This window comes from Heterodontus francisci, unplaced genomic scaffold (assembly GCF_036365525.1).
Source record: "Heterodontus francisci isolate sHetFra1 unplaced genomic scaffold, sHetFra1.hap1 HAP1_SCAFFOLD_78_2, whole genome shotgun sequence".
NCBI lineage: Eukaryota > Metazoa > Chordata > Chondrichthyes > Heterodontiformes > Heterodontidae > Heterodontus > Heterodontus francisci.
Window position 1 is genome coordinate 2,311,969 of NW_027142277.1, and position 6,000 is coordinate 2,317,968.

The window sequence follows — 6,000 nt, forward strand, 5'->3', positions numbered from 1 at the left end:
GGGGGTTTCAGTGTTTGGGGAAGGTGTTTCAGTGTGTGGGGAAGGGTTCCAGTGTCTGGGGAAGGGGTTTCAATGTGTGGGAAAGGGGTTTCAGTGTGTGGGGATGGTATATCAGTGTGTGGGTAAGGGGTTTCAGTGTGTGGGGAAGGTGTTTCAGTTTGTGGGGATTTGTTCAGAGTGTGCGGAAGGTGTTTCAGTGTGTGGGGAAGGGGTTTCAGTGTGTGCGGAAGGCGTTTCAGTGTGTGCGGAAGGTGTTTCAGTGTGTGGGGAAGGGGTATCAGTCTGTGGGGAAGGTGTTTCAGTATGGGCGGAAGGGGTTTCAGTTTGTGGGGAAAGTGTTTCAGTCTGTGGGGAAGGGGTTTCATTGTGTGGGGAATGTGTTTCAGTGTATGGGGATGTATTTCAGTGTGTGGGGATGGGGTTTCAGTGTGTGGGGAAGGTGTTTCAGTGAGTGGTGAAGGGGTTTCAGTGTGTGGGGAAGGGTTCCAGTGTCTGGGGAAGGGGTTTGAATGTGTGGGAAAGGTGTTTCAGTGTGTGCGGAAGGGGTTTCAGTTTGTGGGGAAGGGGTTTCAGTCTGAGTGAGGAAGGTGTTTCAGAGTGTGGGGAAGGTGTTTCAGTGTGTGGGGAAGGTTTTTCAGTGTGTGGGGAAGGGGTTTCAGTGTGTGGTGAAGGACTTCAGTGTGTGGGGAAGGGGTTTCAGTGTGTGGGGAAGTGTATCAGTATGTGGGGAAGGGGTTTCAGTGTGTGGGGAAGGTGTTTCATTGTGTGGGGAAGGGTTTCAGTGTTTGGGGAATGTGTTTCAGTGTTTGCGGAAGGGCTTTCAGTGTGTGGGGAAGGTGTTTCAGTGTGTGAGGGAGGGTTTCAGTGTGTGGGAAAGGTGTTTCAATGTGTGCGGAAGGGGTTTCAGTGTGTGGTGAAAATGTTTCAGTGTGTGGGGAAGATGTATCAGTGTGTGGAGTAGTTGTTTCAGTGTGTGGGGAAGTTGTTTCAGTGTGTGGGGAAGCTGTTTCAGTGTGTGAGGAACGGGTTTCAGTGTGTGGGAAAGGTGTTTCAGAGTGTGGGGATGGTATTTCAGTGTGTGGGGAAGGTGTTTCAGTCTGTGGGGAAGGTGTTTCAGTGTGTGTGGGGAAGGTGTATCAGTATGTGAGGGGATGTGTTTCAGTGTGTGCGGAAGGTGTTTCAGTGTGTGGGGAAGGGGTTTCAGTGAGTGGGGAATGTGTTTCAGTGTGTGGGGATGGGTGTCAGTGTGTGGGGAAGGGGTTTCAGTGTGTGGGGAAGGGGTTTCAGTGTGTGGGGAAGGTGTTTCAGTGTGTGGGGATGGGTTTCAGTGTGTGGGGAAGGGGTTTCAGTGTGTGGGGATGGGTTTCAGTGTGTGCGGAAGGGGTTTCAGTGTGTGGGGAAGTATTTCAGTGTGTGGGGTAGGGGTTTCAGTGTGTGTGGAAGGGGTTTCAGTTTTTGAGGATGGGTTTCAGTGTGTGGGGATGGTTTTCATTGTGTGCGGAAGGTGTTTCAGTATGTGGGGAAGTGTTTCAGTGAGTGGGGTAGGGGTTTCAGTGTGTGGGGAAGGGGTTTCAGTTTTTGGGGATGGGTTTCAGTTTGTGGGGATGGGTTTCATTGTGTGCGGAAGGGGTTTCAGTGTGTGGGGAAGTTGTTTCAGTTGGTGGTGAAGGGGTTTCAGTGTGTGGGGAAGGTGTTTCAATGGGTGGGGTAGGGGTTTCACAGTGTGGTGAAGGGATTCAGTGTGTGGGAAAGGGAATTCAGTGTGTGGGGAAGGTGTTTCAGTGTGTGGGGAAGGTGTTTCAGTGAGTGGGGAAGTTGTTTCAGTGTGTGGGGAAGGGGTTTCAGAGTGTGGGGAAGGTGTTTCAGTGTGTGGGGATGTGCTTCAGTGTGTGGGGATGTGTTGCAGTGTGTGGGGAAGTGTTTCTGTGTGTTGGGAAGGTGTTTCCGTGTGTGGGGATGGGTTTCAGTGTGTGGGGATGGGTTTCCGTGTGTGTGGAAGGGGTTTCAGTGTGTGGGAAAGGTGTTTCAGAGTGTGGGGACTTGTTTCAGGGTGTGGGGAAGGGGTTTCATTGTATGGGGAAGGGCTTTCAGTGTGTGGGGAAGGTGTTCCAGTGGGTGGGGATGTGTTTCAGTGTGTGGGGAAAGTGTTTCAGTGTGTGGGGAAGGGGTTTCAGTGTGTGGGGAAGGGGTTTCAGTGTGTGGGAAATGTGTTTCAGTGTTTGGGGAAGGGTTTCAGTCTGTGGGGAAGGGGTTTCAGTGTGTGGGGAATCTGTTTCAGTATGTGGGGATGTGTTTCAGTGTGTGGGGATGGTGTTTCAGTGAGTGGGGAAGGTGTTTCAGTGTGTGGGGAAGGTGTTTCAGTGTGTGGGGAAGGGTTTCAGAGTGTGGGGAAGGTTTTTCACTGTGTGCGGAAGTGGTTTCAGTGAGTGGCGGAGGTGTTTCAGTGTGTGGGGAATGTGTTTCAGTGTGTGGGGAAGGGGTTTCAGTGTGTGTGTGGAAGGTGTTTCAGTGTGTGGGGAAGTGTTTCAGTGTGTGGGGAAGGGTTTCAGTGAGTGGGGAAGAGTTTCAGTGTGTGGGGAAGGGGTTTCAGTGTGTGGGGTATGGTTTCAGTGTATGGGGAAGGTGTTTCAGTGTGTGCGGAAGGGGTTTCAGTGTTTGGGGAAGCTGTTTCAGTGTGTGGGAAGGGGGTTTCAGTGTTTGGGGAAGTTGTTTCAGTGTGTGGGGAAGGGTTCCAGTGTCTGGGGAAGGGGTTTCAATGTGTGGGAAAGGGGTTTCAGTGTGTGGGGATGGTATATCAGTGTGTGGGTAAGGGGTTTCAGTGTGTGGGGAAGGTGTTTCAGTTTGTGGGGAAGGGGTTTCAGTGTGAGGGGAAGGGCTTCACTGTGTGCGGAAGGTGTTTCAGTGTGTGGGGAAGGGGTATCAGTCTGTGGGGAAGGTGTTTCAGTATGGGCGGAAGGGGTTTCAGTGTGTGGGGAAGGGGTTTCAGAGTGTGGGGAAGGTATTTCAGTGTGTGCGGAAGGCGTTTCAGTGTGTGCGGAAGGTGTTTCAGTGTGTGGGGAAGGGGTATCAGTCTGTGGGGAAGGTGTTTCAGTATGGGCGGAAGGGGTTTCAGTTTGTGGGGAAAGTGTTTCAGTCTGTGGGGAAGGGGTTTCATTGTGTGGGGAATGTGTTTCAGTGTATGGGGATGTATTTCAGTGTGTGGAGATGGGGTTTCAGTGTGTGGGGAAGGTGTTTCAGTGAGTGTTGAAGGGGTTTCAGTGTGTGGGGAAGGGTTCCAGTGTCTGGGGAAGGGGTTTGAATGTGTGGGAAAGGTGTTTCAGTGTGTGCGGAAGGGGTTTCAGTTTGTGGGGAAGGGGTTTCTGTCTGTGTGAGGAAGGTGTTTCAGAGTGTGGGGAAGGTGTTTCAGTGTGTGGGGAAGGTTTTTCAGTGTGTGGGGAAGGGGTTTCAGTGTGTGGTGAAGGACTTCAGTGAAGTGGAGAAGGGGTTTCAGTGTGTGGGGAAGTGTATCAGTATGTGGGGAAGGGGTTTCAGTGTGTGGGGAAGGGTTTCAGTGTTTGGGGAATGTGTTTCAGTGTTTGCGGAAGGGCTTTCAGTGTGTGGGGAAGGTGTTTCAGTGTGTGAGGGAGGGTTTCAGTGTGTGGGAAAGGTGTTTCAATGTGTGCGGAAGGGGTTTCAGTGTGTGGTGAAAATGTTTCAGTGTGTGGGGAAGATGTTTCAGTGTGTGGAGTAGTTGTTTCAGTGTGTGGGGAAGTTGTTTCAGTGTGTGGGGAAGCTGTTTCAGTGTGTGAGGAACGGGTTTCAGTGTGTGGGAAAGGTGTTTCAGAGTGTGGGGATGGTATTTCAGTGTGTGGGGAAGGTGTTTCAGTCTGTGGGGAAGGTGTTTCAGTGTGTGGGGATGGTGTTTCAGTGTGTGGGGATGGGTTTCAGTGTGTGGGGAAGGGGTTTCAGTGTGTGGGGATGGGTTTCAGTGTGTGCGGAAGGGGTTTCAGTGTGTGGGGAAGTATTTCAGTGTGTGGGGTAGGGGTTTCAGTGTGTGTGGAAGGGGTTTCAGTTTTTGAGGATGGGTTTCAGTGTGTGGGGATGGTTTTCATTGTGTGCGGAAGGTGTTTCAGTATGTGGGGAAGTGTTTCAGTGAGTGGGGTAGGGGTTTCAGTGTGTGGGGAAGGGGTTTCAGTTTTTGGGGATGGGTTTCAGTTTGTGGGGATGGGTTTCATTGTGTGCGGAAGGGGTTTCAGTGTGTGGGGAAGTTGTTTCAGTTGGTGGTGAAGGGGTTTCAGTGTGTGGGGAAGGTGTTTCAATGGGTGGGGTAGGGGTTTCACAGTGTGGTGAAGGGATTCAGTGTGTGGGAAAGGGAATTCAGTGTGTGGGGAAGGTGTTTCAGTGTGTGGGGAAGGTGTTTCAGTGAGTGGGGAAGTTGTTTCAGTGTGTGGGGAAGGGGTTTCAGAGTGTGGGGAAGGTGTTTCAGTGTGTGGGGATGTGCTTCAGTGTGTGGGGATGTGTTGCAGTGTGTGGGGAAGTGTTTCTGTGTGTTGGGAAGGTGTTTCCGTGTGTGGGGATGGGTTTCAGTGTGTGGGGATGGGTTTCCGTGTGTGTGGAAGGGGTTTCAGTGTGTGGGAAAGGTGTTTCAGAGTGTGGGGACTTGTTTCAGGGTGTGGGGAAGGGGTTTCATTGTATGGGGAAGGGCTTTCAGTGTGTGGGGAAGGTGTTCCAGTGGGTGGGGATGTGTTTCAGTGTGTGGGGAAAGTGTTTCAGTGTGTGGGGAAGGGGTTTCAGTGTGTGGGGAAGGGGTTTCAGTGTGTGGGAAATGTGTTTCAGTGTTTGGGGAAGGGTTTCAGTCTGTGGGGAAGGGGTTTCAGTGTGTGGGGAATCTGTTTCAGTATGTGGGGATGTGTTTCAGTGTGTGGGGATGGTGTTTCAGTGAGTGGGGAAGGTGTTTCAGTGTGTGGGGAAGGTGTTTCAGTGTGTGGGGAAGGGTTTCAGAGTGTGGGGAAGGTTTTTCACTGTGTGCGGAAGTGGTTTCAGTGAGTGGCGGAGGTGTTTCAGTGTGTGGGGAATGTGTTTCAGTGTGTGGGGAAGGGGTTTCAGTGTGTGTGTGGAAGGTGTTTCAGTGTGTGGGGAAGTGTTTCAGTGTGTGGGGAAGGGTTTCAGTGAGTGGGGAAGAGTTTCAGTGTGTGGGGAAGGGGTTTCAGTGTGTGGGGTATGGTTTCAGTGTATGGGGAAGGTGTTTCAGTGTGTGCGGAAGGGGTTTCAGTGTTTGGGGAAGCTGTTTCAGTGTGTGGGAAGGGGGTTTCAGTGTTTGGGGAAGTTGTTTCAGTGTGTGGGGAAGGGTTCCAGTGTCTGGGGAAGGGGTTTCAATGTGTGGGAAAGGGGTTTCAGTGTGTGGGGATGGTATATCAGTGTGTGGGTAAGGGGTTTCAGTGTGTGGGGAAGGTGTTTCAGTTTGTGGGGAAGGGGTTTCAGTGTGAGGGGAAGGGCTTCACTGTGTGCGGAAGGTGTTTCAGTGTGTGGGGAAGGGGTATCAGTCTGTGGGGAAGGTGTTTCAGTATGGGCGGAAGGGGTTTCAGTGTGTGGGGAAGGGGTTTCAGAGTGTGGGGAAGGTATTTCAGTGTGTGCGGAAGGCGTTTCAGTGTGTGCGGAAGGTGTTTCAGTGTGTGGGGAAGGGGTATCAGTCTGTGGGGAAGGTGTTTCAGTATGGGCGGAAGGGGTTTCAGTTTGTGGGGAAAGTGTTTCAGTCTGTGGGGAAGGGGTTTCATTGTGTGGGGAATGTGTTTCAGTGTATGGGGATGTATTTCAGTGTGTGGAGATGGGGTTTCAGTGTGTGGGGAAGGTGTTTCAGTGAGTGTTGAAGGGGTTTCAGTGTGTGGGGAAGGGTTCCAGTGTCTGGGGAAGGGGTTTGAATGTGTGGGAAAGGTGTTTCAGTGTGTGCGGAAGGGGTTTCAGTTTGTGGGGAAGGGGTTTCTGTCTGTGTGAGGAAGGTGTTTCAGAGTGTGGGGAAGGTGT